This window comes from Lonchura striata, chromosome 5, assembly GCF_046129695.1.
Source record: "Lonchura striata isolate bLonStr1 chromosome 5, bLonStr1.mat, whole genome shotgun sequence".
In the NCBI taxonomy this organism is placed as follows: domain Eukaryota; kingdom Metazoa; phylum Chordata; class Aves; order Passeriformes; family Estrildidae; genus Lonchura; species Lonchura striata.
In genome coordinates, this window is record NC_134607.1 from 9,552,989 (window position 1) to 9,568,437 (window position 15,449).

General features: G+C 42.1%; 1 protein-coding gene across 9 annotated transcripts in view; it reads left to right on the forward strand.

Moving 5' to 3' along the window:
* The window catches only part of EPS8 (EGFR pathway substrate 8, signaling adaptor), a 162,391-nt gene that overhangs the window by 36,341 nt on the left and 110,601 nt on the right, over positions 1–15,449 (forward strand). For 2 of the 9 annotated variants that reach the window (XM_021535167.3, XM_031507935.2), the window contains exon 1: positions 393–577. The exons of 1 other annotated variant lie outside the window; for it this stretch is intronic. The gene's annotated coding sequence lies outside the window, so the exon portion shown is untranslated. 6 more of the 9 variants (XM_021535165.3, XM_031507936.2, XM_021535164.3 and 3 more) reach the window with 4 other exon arrangements.

Here is a 15,449-nt window from a genome sequence, read left to right on the forward strand (position 1 = left end):
GCCTTCAGCCCGAACCTGCCAGAGCCTGGCAAAATAACTCCCTCTGTAGAAGTTCAGACCTTCTTTCAGGAAGGTTTGCTGGCAAGCACCAGCTCAAGGATGGAATAGCACCACTTGAGATTCAGCAACGAAATTGCTGCAAGCAGTAGCTGAGCAATATCATCCACTTTTTTTTTTTTTTTTTTTTTTTTTTTTTTTTTTTTTTTTTCAAAATCGGGAAAATCCGTGTTCTTCCTGGAGAAGCCGTCAGGGGCGGGACTCTGGCAGTGATGGCTCTGATTTCACCTGCTTCTGCAAATGAGTCACGGAGAGTTATAAAAAGCAAGGACCTGCCAAGTTTTATTTCTTGGAACTGAGTGGAAATTTCAGCAAGCAGCTGCTCTTTGGTTAGTTTATAATTTTCCTCTGCAGGTTTCTTGGGGAGGGCCTGGAATTACAGAAACTTTGTAGCAGAAAGGACCTGTTGTTCCGTTTTGATAACCGTGGCTCGGTGGAATTAGCTGTTTGGTCCAGATTTCTCATCTTCTAAGGGATCTTGGTGAAGCCTGGAAGGAGCCTCGGGAACATAATTAAGCAGGTGTGTAAATTCTTTCTGGACTGGCAATTGAATCCTATCAAAAATCAGGAACAGACCCTCAAAAATCAGATTAGTTCTCCTATACGCCACCTGAATAGAGGCTATTTTCATATCTGATACTGTCAAAAGATTTATGCTTTCTAGCTTTTTTCTGGAGTCACATAAGGCAAAAACTTATTTGAAAGAGAAATCAGTCAAAACAGATTCTCGTGGAACAGCCGGGTTTGAGGAGAGGAAGAGGCTCATAATAGCAATCCTGACTGTGCTAACAGTGTAGCGTGAGGACTTTGGCTACCTGCAAGCGCGCCGGTAGGGACCATTCCCCCGCGCTGAGCGAAAGCCACGTGTAAGTTGTCAGAGTGTGGAGGAATTGGTGCCAGATGGAAACAACATAAACAGCTGAGAGATTTCATCCGGCATTTCAAGCGAAGACGGGAGACTTTTATTCTCGTAGACCAGTCGTTCCTAAGGTGCTTTAGCTACACCTACATCTTCGGGGGAGGATGTTGCTTTGGAGTCGTGGTAGGTTTTGTGTGTGGCCCTGTGTTTAATTTTAGGGTTTTTTTTACGATGACTTTAAACTCCCACGTTTCAGCCCGGCTCCGGGGCGCTGCTCTCAGCACCTTTGCATGGCGTGAGCCGTGCAGGGACGGGAGGAGAGAGCCGGGCAGAGCCCGCGGGGCGTCGGGCGGCCGCTCCGCCGGCGCGGGAGCTCCGCGCTGCCCCTCCGCGGGCCCGCCCCGGTCGCGGGCCGGGGCCGGGGCTGGGGCCGGGGCCGGGGCTGGGCGGGCTCCCGGCAGAGGGAGCTCGGCTCCGCTCGGCTCCACTCGTCGCGGCTGCTCCGCTGCCCGGCGCCCGCCCCGCTGCCCGGCGCCCGCCCCGCTCCCGCACTTTGTTGGCGGCGCGGAGCCGAGCCCCGCGCCCGGCCCTGCCCGGAGCCCCGCGGCCACCGCCGCCCCCGGCCCGGGAGGAGGACTCGGGGCAAGGTAAGGGGCTGGCGGGGCGGGATGGGATTTCCCCCACGGCGTCGAGCCCCCGGGTTGTTCCGCGACCCCAAAAGCCGCCGGGGCATCCGCCGCAGGGCTGATCGCGGGGCGCTGCCCCGGCCGCTCCCCGCTCCCGTGGGCGCTGCCGCCGCCACCCTGCGCTCGGACAGAGGGGTGAGAAATCCCTCTCGGGCTCCGCGGGGACGGTGGTCGCTGCTGCAGCTTTTCCCCCGCCTGGCTGTACACCCAGCAAGCCCTCCGTGTGTGTGTGTGTGTTCATGCAGGTGTGCTGTGCTCTCCTCCTGCCGCTGCGGTACGGCCGCACCTGGCCGCACCTCGCCCGCCGGGCTCGCAGCGGGGGCGGCGGGCTGGGCATCCCCGCCAGAGCCCGGGGAGGGCACCATCCGTGCCGCTGCCCTCTTCCTCCTGCCTCACCTTCTGCCAGGTGACTCGTCTTTCAGTGCTTACTGGGCTATTTTTTCCCACCCGGTGGTTCAGCTGGCTTTTCCATCTCTGTAGCTGAGCAGCTTTGGGATGGGATAATCCTGTTGGATGCCCGCGTTTGTTTGGGGCTCTCCCCTGCTGTCTTTCATGTCCCCCGCTGCTCAGCCTTTCATTCTCTCCGGTAACTTTCCCTCGTGTCCTTGCTCCTTCTGCCCCTGTCATCGCCATGACACGCACTCCCTTACGATTGACCTGGGCACACCTTGGAAACAGGTTAGTGGCGTTTTGAGGAATAATTTAAGGTGCTCCTGCCCCCCACCGTGACCTCAGTAGGGCTGCGTTGTATCCACGAAAAGCGAGATGTTACAGCTTCCACTAAAGCGTAGTTTCAAGCTAGCTGGTAGCAGGCAACAGAAGGAAGGGAGGAACAGGTTTTTCTCAAGGATGGTGTTTGAGAACTAATCCTCCCACTCAGAAATTGTGCTTTGCCGTGCCTTGTGAATCTCGTACCCTCCAGAGTGGTGTGACCTTTGGTGGAGCCTGCTTTGTTTACTCGAGGTGAAGTACTGAAGGTAAAAGTATTGCTCCTCTCATCGTGTCTGCTGAAATATTAACCAAATGATGGATCTCACATGCCTTCACAGCAGAGATCATATTTTAATTACTTCTCTCCTTCGTCATGAAAAATGTGTCCCCCTCCCTTCCTAGTGACTGTCTTCCTTCTCGTTTGTGATTGTGCAATGTCTATATGTCAGCTACAAAAGTTGCTTGCATGGGAGAACATAAAAATGACCAGTTTTTGTTGTTAGCAACTGGAAATACTTAGTCAGCATCGTGTGGCCGGTCTCCTTTCCCTGGAATACCCATTGAAACGCTGTTCCTGCCCTCTAAGGAGAAGAAACCTCTCCTGGGCCAGGCTTGCAGTGAGTTGGTGATTCCCCCTCAACCAGCGGCTGGTGGGGACTGCAAAGAGCTTGCAGTTTCCAAGGTGTAAGGGAGACGTCCCATATCTCCTCCTGATTCACAGTTCACAGGGAGTGTAGCATTATTAGCACTCAGGTAAGGTGATACTGTGCTCAAGGCTCCACGGGAGCAGGCTGTGGCTGCTGCTTGCTTTTACTGGGCAGCCAAAGGAAATGGAAGTGGCTTTGGACTTGAGTTGTCCAGCTGGCTTGTGCTGTCACACACTCATGGTGTGGAGTTTTGCCTTCTCCTAGCTCTGAATGCTTTTTTCTGAGTGATTCTGTGATTTTGAAAGCAGACAAAGTGTCCCATTACATTTATTTGGAGGGAGGTAACACCCCACCAGCAACAACACCCAGTAATGATTAGGTGCTAGTTATATACAGCAGTAATGGAGAGGACAAGATTAATCTGAAGTTACTTACTTCTGCTGTGAAATGCACAGATGGAAAAAGTACTGAAGTTTTCCACTTGGTGACAACTAAATTCTTGACATAGGGTTGATTTTTTTTTTTTTTTTTTTTTCTATCCGTAGTCCAGCTGTAAATGGAGAATCAGTCACATTAACTACTGCATTTTTTCCCCTGTGGGTGACAGCTTATTAAAATCTAACATCTGAAGTCAAATAATTGAAGCACCAAGAGTCACAATAGATAAAATAAGAAAGAATTCTTCAGTTATTGTGGGCTGATAAGAGACTTGAAGTCCACACGACAAAGATTGCACCAATAAAGCACTTGCTAACTTCGGTTTCAGTGTCTACCACTTGTTGCTCTTACATTCCTGGTTACAATTCCTGCATCTCTTCTCATACAGTGAATGACTGCTCAATGCACAAGATTTTTTCCAAGACATCTTTTGGCTATGCCAGACAGAAAAAGGAAGCCCTTTGGTCTGTGACCCCTCCAGTCTCCTCTCTCTGCTGTGGGGCTGGTGGCCAGAAAGAAAAGACATTTAACACCTTGGAGTTGTTGCTTACAGTGCAGCGTGCATGGCCTGATCCTTGTATCTCCATTCAAAGTATATATTTTGATGTGAAAATTCGGTATATAAGGGACTCAGTTCCTGTATTTAATACTAGTTATCTAGTTTTTTCATTACTAAGTGCTTCAAACCAGAAGAAACTAGAATTCCTGCTTTTGGGGAGGGGCTGTAACTGGTGCCATTTTATCTTAAATTTCTCTCTGCCAATTTATTCATCTGAAACAATGACATTCTGTTTTGTACAGCTTTTTTTTTCCGATTTAACTGCGATACCTAGGATTTTCAGTTTTCTACCCTGAATTCCAAGTTAGATGATGGCTGTCATCTGAACTTAGTTTTGCCATGAACTTCAGCTGTTAACGCAGTCCTGAGCCACCGTGGAGTTTTTCCCTGCTGTGCCCATAGAGGAATTTAGGCATAAAGTCATTCACCCAAGTCAGTGACGCTGTTTTGTGTGTGTGTAGAAAACATTTGCAAAACTGTTTATAAAACAATGTTCTGCAGTCGCTGAAGGGGATTGTTAAAACAAGGTGTCTTTTACAGCTATTGACACTGGGAGAGTCACAGCCTTCTCAGAAATACCATGATGGTGTGGGAAGAAGCAACCTCCACATGTGTTTTGTGAGGAGGGACTCTTTTCCCCTCCTAATTTTGTGCCATTGACACTGGGGGATAAAAAAAATGAATCACAAATGGAAATGCTGTTAGCATTAGTTTTTTAAGATCTGTTTCATTTTGAGCTGTGGCCGTGAGCCTGCCATCACTAACACATGCCTTTGATTGTAACATCTGTTTTGGTAACATTTTTAAATATTAGCCAACTCAGGACCTTGAATTGCTACTACTTGAACGTTTGCAGTCCTTTCTTTTCTTCCATCTCCATGCCACTGTCTCAGTAATTAAAGACAGGCATGCTGTGAATCTCCACAGGGTTAAGATCTGACATGGGAATAGCAAATTACAAGTTACTTTCTTTGCATTTATTACCTTTGTCTTTTGATGAATAGACTTCAGCAACCTTGTGCATCCTGAACAGACAAAGTTAGCAGATGTCTCTAGCCTCAAAAGTGCAGAGTTAGTATTTTCCATGAAGTTGTCCATTTCTGTGGGATTTTCTCTTGTGTAGTTTTCTCATGCATGATAGGCATCTTCATTACTGGGTGGTGTGACAGGGGATTCTACTTGCCTTTGTTCTCAAAGCCTCACTCATGTTGTCACTTTGACCAACCATGGAAATTGTTAGGTTGTCTCTAAAGCTACAGAAGAAAAAAGAATAGCAAAACCACCAATATAAACACAAAAACAATTAAATCATTCTCCTGGAATACTATGAAAACTTAGAGTGTTTCAACAGAATAATTAATAAAAATTCATAATTTAAAGAATGGTATCTGTTGAGTGAAGGTAGGCGTTATGAATGTCCAGTAACTTAAAGAAGGTTTCATACAGATAACATGGTTGTTTGGGGTTTTTTGGTCTTTTTGTTGTTTTGTTCCATTATTGATTTTATTTTGTTGTAGTTTTTTTGTTTGTTTTCATTTTCAAGAATGCATTGGTTTTACATGAGAGAGAGGATTTCTTTTTTAATAATCCAAAATGTTACAGTTCATGGATTTTCTGGATTTTATAGATTACCCCTGAAGATAAGGGAATACTTGATTCCTTTCAAGCTTTCCATGAGTGCAGGGGAACTGCATTCAGCCGAGTTAATTGTGAAACTGCCAGAGCTGGTTCTTGGGGCTGGAGTTTGCTGTAGTTGCTGGATGCTTCAGACTAAATGTGCTACAAGAGTTTCTCTTATTGTCTGTAGCTCAGCAATGTTTGTAACTGGAAAATAAAGAAGTGACTCCTGGCGGATTTGTATTTATTACTTTGATTTCTGCTCCTACATGTAAAAGCATTTTTAAAGACTTGACAAAATAGAAAATCAGGCACTAGTATTGTTGCTTCTCCCATCAGTTCTCCCTTCTCCTCCCCCTCCAGAAATTGTCTCAAGTGCAAAGAGGAGCTGAAAGTGAGGTGTTAGCAGCACCTGCTTGTTGTCCATTACATAAGCCCACACCCATTAGGAAATGGTTTTAAACACCCCCTCCCCAAAAACAGCTGCATCAAACTTGTTCTAAAACACATGAGAAATACCTGAGCTCACAGAAGTTCATTTGTTCTTCACTACTTGCAGATACCTATTATCCCAATTTTGTCAATGTTTTGCCTTTAGGTAGACTTTGATGTTGCTGTGTTTTGTTCTGTTCAAGGTCCCAGTGAATTGTCTTCCACCTGAAATGTGAACTTAGGTTAATGAGCACAGTCTTTGATTCTGGGGTAGTTGAGAGGGCTTAATTCATCCCTCTGAATACTCCTTTCATGGAAACTGAGGACTTTGCTCTTCCTTCTAATGTATTCTTCCTTCTTCCGAGGCCACTGATCTTTTTATTTGTTTATTTGTGTCTGAGGTGTAGTCTTCTCTATTTCCTGAGACGAAGATCTCTTTGTTTCCAGTGTAAAATACAATTTGAAGTAATTAGCCTGAAGAAAGTTTTTTTTTTCCTACTTGGTGTTCCTGGGTTTTAGGTGTCTGGTTAATGCAGGAATTTGCTTTAAAGTTCAATGCCTGTGAGAATCCCAGTGTGCATCATAAAAATATTTTTGAATGAGCTGTTCTATTACTCAGAGCATGTGAATGTGAGACCTTTGTAGAAAGAGTGAGACATTAATTTTGTACATTGTCTTATGCACTCAGATACATGGAGTACTCAATGATCTGGCAAGGATAATGCAAGGAAATTGAGTTACATCATGAGGAGTCTGTGATATCATGTGGCAATAAAATTTAGCTTGATGATCTTCTGTGCCATTTAAAAAAATGGTGTGGAAGAGTCAACCATTTATACTTGTGCCTCTAAAGTAATTTTCAGCTTTGCTCAACATGTTTTGAGAAGGCAATGAATGCATTGTACTGCCTTCAGCTGGAGATAAAAATATACATCTGTGTTTCACATTCAGAACAGGCTGCATATGAAATACATGTGTTTTCTTCTTTCCCTTCAATCTCAGACTCACTTTTCCCAAAGTGGAATTATTTATTCTCTGCTACACTTCCAGCATTATTTATTGCTTTGCAATTCTTCCTGTGCTCTCACAAGCCTTAGTGTAATGTTTCAACTTTCGTTTCCTTCTCTTCCTGTGTTCAGGTATAAAGTCTTGTCCAGGGCAGAGGGCTGGGAGCTAGAGGAGGGATTTGTTTCTGTTTTAGCAGCAAACTTCGTTAAGGCTAATAAATCTGTAATTAACTTGTAATTAGCCTCTTGGTGCTATCTGTCATGGAGAGGGCAGGACAGCACAAGGAATCTGGACTTTGTACCTTGGTGTCTCTTAGGTAAGTCACCCCTGGGTGACAAATGTCCTGCCTCTGCCAAGAAACAGGCACAGTGTCCCTTCCCCTGGCTGCTAAAGGGCTGCTGCACTGAGAGCCTTGCCCTCAGCTTGGGCTCACCTCTCCCTGCTCAGCCTGGCCCCTGGGTGAACTCTTCAGGGTTTCCTTCCTTCTCCACCTCCCTCAGACATGTTTCTCCACGATCATCCATATTCTGGTCCATCCTACTGTTGAGTCTTTAGTCTCCTGTTTATTTTTTTTCCTATTCTGTTTCTTTATTTAACCCGTATTTTCCCAACCCTTTTTGTGTTACATCACTCTTTTAATGGCACGTAGCGCTCTGTGTTCAGCTTCATGACACTTCTTGCAGTAAAGCTTTTGCATACTCGAACCCCAATTCTTTCTCCCCTTTTGTGTCCTTTATTCCAATGGCTTCTCTAAAGCATTTCAGATCCACTGTTCTCAGTGGGAAATGTGGTATGTGAAAGTATAAGGATAGTCAAGTCTTTGTGGGTTGTCATGTCTTCCCTACAATGCTGCGTACTTTGTCAAGGCAGTGATTTTAAGCTCTCCTCAAGCATTTCTAGAACTCAAGACTTTGCTGGGAGGTGTTAGAGTGTGTGTAGGCATTTGTTTTCCCTACGTGAGTGAGGTGTCTAATACACATCAAAAAAAAGCCTCTTCACTAAAGAATGTTACTGAATATGACTGTAAGATATTCTCAGAACTGCCTTTGATACGGGGTGGAACGAGTTATTTTCTACTTAGAATTTACAGATTTTGTCATTTTTTAGGTGAGAGCTGAATGTTGACATGCAAGTGGCTTAGGGCAGCTGGCAGCAGGGAGCTGTGTCTTCCCAGGGACAACACTGATTTTTTTTTTTTTTTTTTTTTTTGAGGAGGTGGATGCTTAGAGCATGAGAGTTTATGTTCCACTGGGTTCTTTGAGTATTTTAAGCTGTCCTTTTATAACTCTGAAAGTTATTGTCCAGGCATCTCCATTCCCTTTTTAAAAAAAATAATCTAAAAATCTCAATTTTGGAAACAGCTGTTTTGTTTCTGTCTCAATTTTTCCTAGTTATAAACAAAAAACATATCTGACTCTCAGGAGTTTTGTGAGGCTTAATTAACAAATATTTATACAGGCTTTTGAAGATATAAAGCATCATATAAATGCTAAGTAGTGTTATTATTACCACCAGCTGCTTTGTTGTAATTGAAGTAATAAAAGTTCAGTGCCAGTGGCTGTATTGCTGTTGCCTAAATACAGTTTTTGTGAACTCAGGAGAGATTGAGGTTGGGGAGAAAATGATGGTGTAGACCATACTGAAATACAGTCTGTGGGACAGCTCTGAAACATTTGTGAAGGACTTAAAAAAATTAAATAATTATGATAAACAAGTATAAGTCTATAACTGGAAAAGAATAAACTCTGTTCTGCAGTATGTTTAGAGGTCTCAGGACTAACTGGGGTTGTCTGTGCTGTGCACTGTCTCCCTCATTAGGAATGAGCTGGCAGCATTTGCATTTGTGACTCTGGCATATAAAAGATCTTTTAGAGATTGATAATGGGTAGCATAGGAAAAGTAACATGGTATAAATCACAATTAGCCTTTACAATTTATTTTTTTAAGGTCTACTTTTGTAAAACATTCATGGCTTAAAGCTGAGTTATTTTTATTAATGTTCTTGTGCTTATCTCACATAACCAGCTTGTTAAAAGCGGATATGAACGCTTTTCAAGCCTCTGGCTTATAAATTGTGAGAAAGAGAAAAGAAGATTGATTCCAACAGGCTTGAAGGTAGATTCATTTCTCTTCTAGTTAGCAAAATGAGAGAGTGGGAAGAATTAAGCTGTAGACTTAGTGAGCCAATCAGTTTCAGCCAGGGTGAAAATCATTAGATTTAGCTCTAATGTACAATTTAATTGTAAAAGTCTAACTTAAAAGAAAATGAATTCAGGGGAATTCTGTTTTGGTAAATTGATAATAATATCTCTAAGTTATTTTTGCCTGAAGTAATAAGAGTGTGGAAAAAATGAAGTAATAACAAAGGAGCAGTGAGGAGGAACAATTATTTTGCTAACTTCTCCTGAGGTTCAGAGGGAGTTACTTGGTTGCATTAAAGAAGAATATTGTACTGCTTGAATATTGGAGAGGATTGATAAAAACTGTGGTTTGAAGAAAACATTTCCGTTCTTTTTTACTGCAAACATTTGAGATAAGATGGAAAAGCTTGGAAGAATGCAACATCTTCTGTGAGTTCTTTCAGCATTCTTAATTGTTTGTTATGGGGTCTTGGTTTGAACATTGGCAGGTATTTCTGGTGGGCTTTAGGGGGTTCTAATTTATTAAGTTGGGCTGTCAAACAATCTATAGCAAGTAATCTGTCTCTAATAATATTTTAATATTTAATAAAATGCTGGTTTTAGTTGTAAGGGATGTTTGCCAACAGCTTCTGGACCAGTTCTAGTTATGAAGAGCTGAGTTAGTTAAGGTGTTAGAGGGCTCACATAAATGTGGATCATGGGTGTCATGATTTCATACTGCAAGGACTTTGAGAACAGAGAAGATGCAAAGCAGGGAACTTACTCAGTCCTTTATGATTATAGGTAAGCAAATTTTCAGACAACTTTGACCATTATTAAATACTGAGAAGAAAAGTCCACAGTCCCTTTTTTTTTCAGTTTTAGGCAAATCTCACTTTAAAAACTTCCATAAAATGTACAACCACAAAGTTGTTCTGCAGAGAAATAAAAGTGCTTTAAACACACAGAGGCAGGCAATATAGCCCTGAGGCACATATGGAGACAACCCAAATGCTGAATGTTAGGTTCAGAAAAGGTTACTGCTCAAAATATTTTCAGTAGCCAAGTGGAAGACAATTCATAGCATTGTATTAGAGCTGCTCTCTCTTTGTGAGAGACTGGTGACACCTCATTGTGAATAAAAGTCTGGGGATTTTTGACAGCTGTGGGAAAGAGCAACTATTTCATGCTCCCTGTATACAGTGGTAGAACAATTAGATAGGAATTTGTTTTTCTGTTACCCCAGACTGTAACATAGACTGTATGATAACTGTCTTTTGAAATACAAAAAAATCTGCCTCAGGGGCTATAATTTTAAAGCATCATATGAAATGCTGATTTAATAAGGTCTGCTCCTTGCACATTTTGAGTGCAAGGAAATGTGTATGTTGAGACCTTGCTAATCTTTCATTTGCACAAAGTCTTTGGCTTGTTCCCTAGCTATCAAGGAATTAATGGTGTGCTTCAACAAGATCCTGCATTACTAGGCTGTAATTATTTTCATAAGAGATTCTGCACTGCGTTTGGTGGTGCTTTATGAATTATCATAATAAATAGAATGAAATTGCTGTTGTCAAAACCTATGAGCAAAGTAATCTGATTCCCATTGTTCATGTACTCAGTGGCTCGTGGAATAAAGTGATACCCAGTGGACTCCCAGGCAGTTCATGCAAGTCGGTAGAGGTTTGTTGAGTTGGGTTGTTATGCTTGTGGCAAGTTCAACAGGGAGGTAGGTGACAAGGAACAATTCCACTGAGCCAGAAAGAGGCTCCAATTGCATGGGACACAGTGGTTTTTGTGTCTCTTGGCTGAGGATGGAGGTCCTTGCTGCTGTGGCGTTGCCCAAACTTGGGTATGGCTCTGCATTATAGACACACCCTGCATCTGCATGATTTTATGGAAATATGCACTAGCTAAAGCAGGCTGTGCAGAAGGTAGCATATATCACTTGCTTTTCAGGTGGAGAGAGTCAGTAGTATTCAATTTTGGAATATCTACGTAGGATTTTCCCTTTGGTTTATTACAAACCTTTGTACGGTCATAGTCCCTCCAGATCTTAGCCAGTGACTGGAGGCTTGTTGTACCAGGCACTCAATTTCAGGAGAATGTTATTATTTAAACATTGTGTCTATTTTTAAGTCAGATAATCTATAAAACCTGTTTTAAACCACAAGAGATCATTACATCATCTAGTTTGACCTCCAGAGTGTATGAAGGAGGAGAGTTTCTGTCCTTCTATTTCTGCTAGAAAAATATTAATCAAGTTTCCTTGGATTTCTTCTCAGAGGAAGATATACACAGTAATTTAAACTACCTGCCCCTGGCAAACATTGGCATTTTTCACTGAATCCATTAGTGAATTTTTAGTGGTTCTTTGTGTGTGAACCATGTGAATGCCAGAACATGGTGCAACCCTCTTGATGCTGCTCTTTATGTGTGTATATATATATATATATATATGCATAAATATATATACTTTATACATATATATATATACTTTGTATATATCTGTATACACTTTGTATGTGTATATATATATATACACACACACTTTGTGTGTCTATATACATATATCTATGTCTCTATCTCTACTTTGGCATGTAGCAGATGCAATCCATGTTTCTTCCTCTAGATACACACACCTTTTCCCCAGAAGCTTCATAGGCTAAAAGCAGGTGATCCTGGAGCTTCTACTTCTGCCCTTCATGCTTCACTGGATAAATTGTGTAAACTCCCATCACTTTGTGAACCACTGTGTGCTTGTCTGTGTAATCACTTTTTGCTCACATGGCAGACTGAGGCACTTGTTTGCACAGCAGTTTTTAGGAGTTTAAGGCCATGTTAGCCTGTGTGGGGAATCCATGGGAGTATTTGGGAAGTTTTGTATAGGTTCACTTTGATTTTTGAGAGATTTGTGGCCTTCCTGCCTCCTAGAGCATGGAACTGTGTTGTACAAACTCTGGGATGTCCAGATGTGTGTTGTGCTAGTATTTCCAGTAGTACCAGTGATGCCTCAGGATTTAGTTTTTATATTTTTCAGATTCTGTACTGCTTTAGTGTGTGAGTCTGAGCTTCATATTAAGAGATGTTAAGCTCTCTTCACAGAGTGGGTAGACAAAACAATTCCTTCTCTAGCTGGGGATCAAGGACAAATGATACAAATGATCCAAATTTCAGGCCCAAGAGCACAAACAACATGGACTGAAGAGAGAAAAACAAGCAGGATGGGACTGCCTGGGCTAAAGCTGGAATGAGACAATGAGAGCACCCGTGAGCACTCGTACATTTTGGGACCATTTTGGTTCATCCTGGGTGCAGCCCTGGCTGGGCTCTGGTGCTGCCCAAAGTGGATCCATGGAGGAGATCCTTTTAACAAATCCCTGCTTTATTCTGTAACTCTGTCCAGCCCCTGTTCTATGTCAGCCTTCACAAGGCATCACCAGCAGTAACATTTTTTTCAATATTGTCACACCTTCCTCATGGCTTCTATCAAACAAGATTTACAGATGTCACTACAGGCAATTTAGTAAATGGAGTCCAAAAATTGGGTTTCTATGGGAATGTGTCACAAGTGATGTGAGTCCTTGATTTCAAAACCTTCCTTGTAGAGCTTCAGTGCAGAGACATTAGGATGTAAAGAAAAAAATGTGGTCATTTTACAGATGACCTCGCACTTTATGCTCTCCCTGCATGAGACTCTTGCTTCCAGTAATGAGGAAATGTTCTGAGGCAGTGTTCTTGCCACAGTGACATAAAATAACAGAGACTTCCAGTTATTCCCTTGTTCCTGCCCTGCAATAAACATATTGCCTTCAGGGACCAACTGACCTTAGAAATTATGCATATCTGGAGCTTGGGGTAATTTCTGTTTGTTTGGTTTTTTTGGTTTTTTTTTTTTGTTTGTTTGTTTTTGTTTTGGTTTGTTTTTTTTTTTTTAATAGGTATTGGGATGGTTATACTGCACTCACTGATGAGAAACCATATGTGATTAGTAGTCTTGATCCAAGTGTGCACTCTCCACTCTGGACACATATTCCCTCTAGAGCTTCTAGAAATACACTCAGCTGTTGCTCTGACAGAAAGAAAAAAAGCAGGAAAAAAGCCCAAAAATTGCCTAAAATTTACCTTTTATGAGTTTCAAGGAATTTTTGAGCCCAGAATTAAAGATTGGTGGTGATGTCCATGAGTTGTTCAGCTGTGGGTGAGAGGATTTCTGCTGCATGAGAACCTTGGTCTTTAAGTACTTGTTTGTTCCACTGATATTAATAGAACAAATTGTCTGCCTGTTTAATGATTTTGAGGTTAAGGCTCAAAAATCTCAAAAGACCAATAACCCACAACAAAAAAGCAAAGCAAACCCCAAGATAATTTGTGTGCTTGTTTTGTTAAAGGAAACTTAGATCATTTGAAAACAATTTTAAAGAATTTGTCACCATTCTTGTTATTTTTTTCTGTCCTCATCTTACTGTGAGACATCTTTTATTTGAAGCGTGTACTATTTAAAACAGGCATTATGTTTTCATGAAAACTCTGCTGGGCAATGTCTAAATCCAGACATAAAAGCAAATAAACTAAGAAAAATCCTCTCTTTATCTGAGATGAGAGGACTTTTTTAAGAAAAGGAGGAAGAGAGAGGATCTAAACCAACTTAATGGTTTCTTTTGTCTCTCTTTATGTTCCTTAATTTTCTTCTGCAGTCCTCAGGAATTACATTATCTCATTGGTATGTCACTGGGATAGTACTACAAAGAAATGTCAAAATGCTACTGTTTTTAGCCTATATAGTGAAGAGAGACAGAAAGTGCTGCATTACACTGTCTGATCTAGGCTGATTCTGATTTTACTCTGCTCTCAGGTTTCAGATGAGAGGGGATAATTCAGAATTGGTGTGAGTGTTTAATGATTGATAACATCCTTTGGATGCTTCCTGCATCTCACTGAAATAAACCTGAGGACTTACATCGTTCTTTTTGGGCTGTTAATTTTACATATAGCTGAGATCTCTCGTGTGCAAGGTTGGCTCTTTGGGATTTCTAATTAATTGCATTTGACAGCTCATCCTCAGTTTTACTACTTGGTGTTGCCTCAAACAAAGCTGAGCAAGATTACTGTAAACTTTCCCAAGCTCTTCTCTATTGAAATCTGTCACAATTTCCTGTCACTTGCAAGGCTGTGGAACTAGCTGTCACACAACTGAGTGCTGGAATTGTGGAGGTGGATGTATCAGCAGTGCCAAGTGAAGTAGACATGAGGCAATTGGGGCTGTGGACTGGGAAATGAGCAGGATGGTGTTGTGGGGGGCTCACTTCATCTTCACTAAAATCTTCAGGATCTGACTGTTGAGAGCTAGGATATCTTCCAGGGTTCCTGGACAGGAGGCTCTTTGGTTTGTTATCACTCAGTTCTTCAGCTAGACTTACCCCTGTAAAGACTAACAGCCAAATGGGAAATGAAGTTAACATCTCTAATTTTCTTCCTTTTGACCCCAGTGTTTTTCAAAGCATCCACTGCATGGATGGAGGGCTTGTTTTTATATATTTCCATATACCTCATTGCCAGGTACTAGACAGTGAAAGTCAAAACTACTACCCCAAAACCCCCTGATAATTCAATCCCCAGTGATGCTATCTGATGAGCCTATGGCAGTGGTACTAAACAGTCTGGAGTGGAGAATATCAGTGCTGCCACATTCTTCTTTTGCAAAGCCCTGGGATTCTTCTTTTATCTTGGTTCAGTCTGCGAAGTCTTGTGAAAACAATAGGCTGGCTCACCTCCAGTACTGTGATTTTTATCTTGAATTAATAACAAGTTGTCTTTTCTCACAAAGTACTTTTCTTTGAAACAAAAATTGCTTTATCTTCTTGAGGATTCTACCATGTTAGCTAACACATTAAATATGGTGGTTTTTTGTTCTAATAATCTTTGTGCTATCAGGACCTTTGATTTGCCCTGGATTTTAATGAGTCATTTAAAAGTAGAGGTCTGTTTTGGCCATTTGACTGTGATACTCCTTCTCAAATCAGTTACCATTTTGAGAATGACATCTGAGTCTGCCTATGTTTCTGCATGACTGGAAGCTATCACTACTCATTGAAACTTATTAGTGCTGGAAATGGATATGCTGCTTCATCTGCTGGGGATGAAAAATGAGGCACCGGCATTCGAATGTAAGTGTTGTTCCCATGTGGAAAGGAGGAGAGCCTGGATCATGGGGGGTGAGAGCTGCCTTGCAGCTCAAAGAGCCTTTGGGAGCTTTGCCTACAGGTTGCTAAAAGCAGATTGTGGCATTTTTTGATGATTCAAGAAATTACTGTG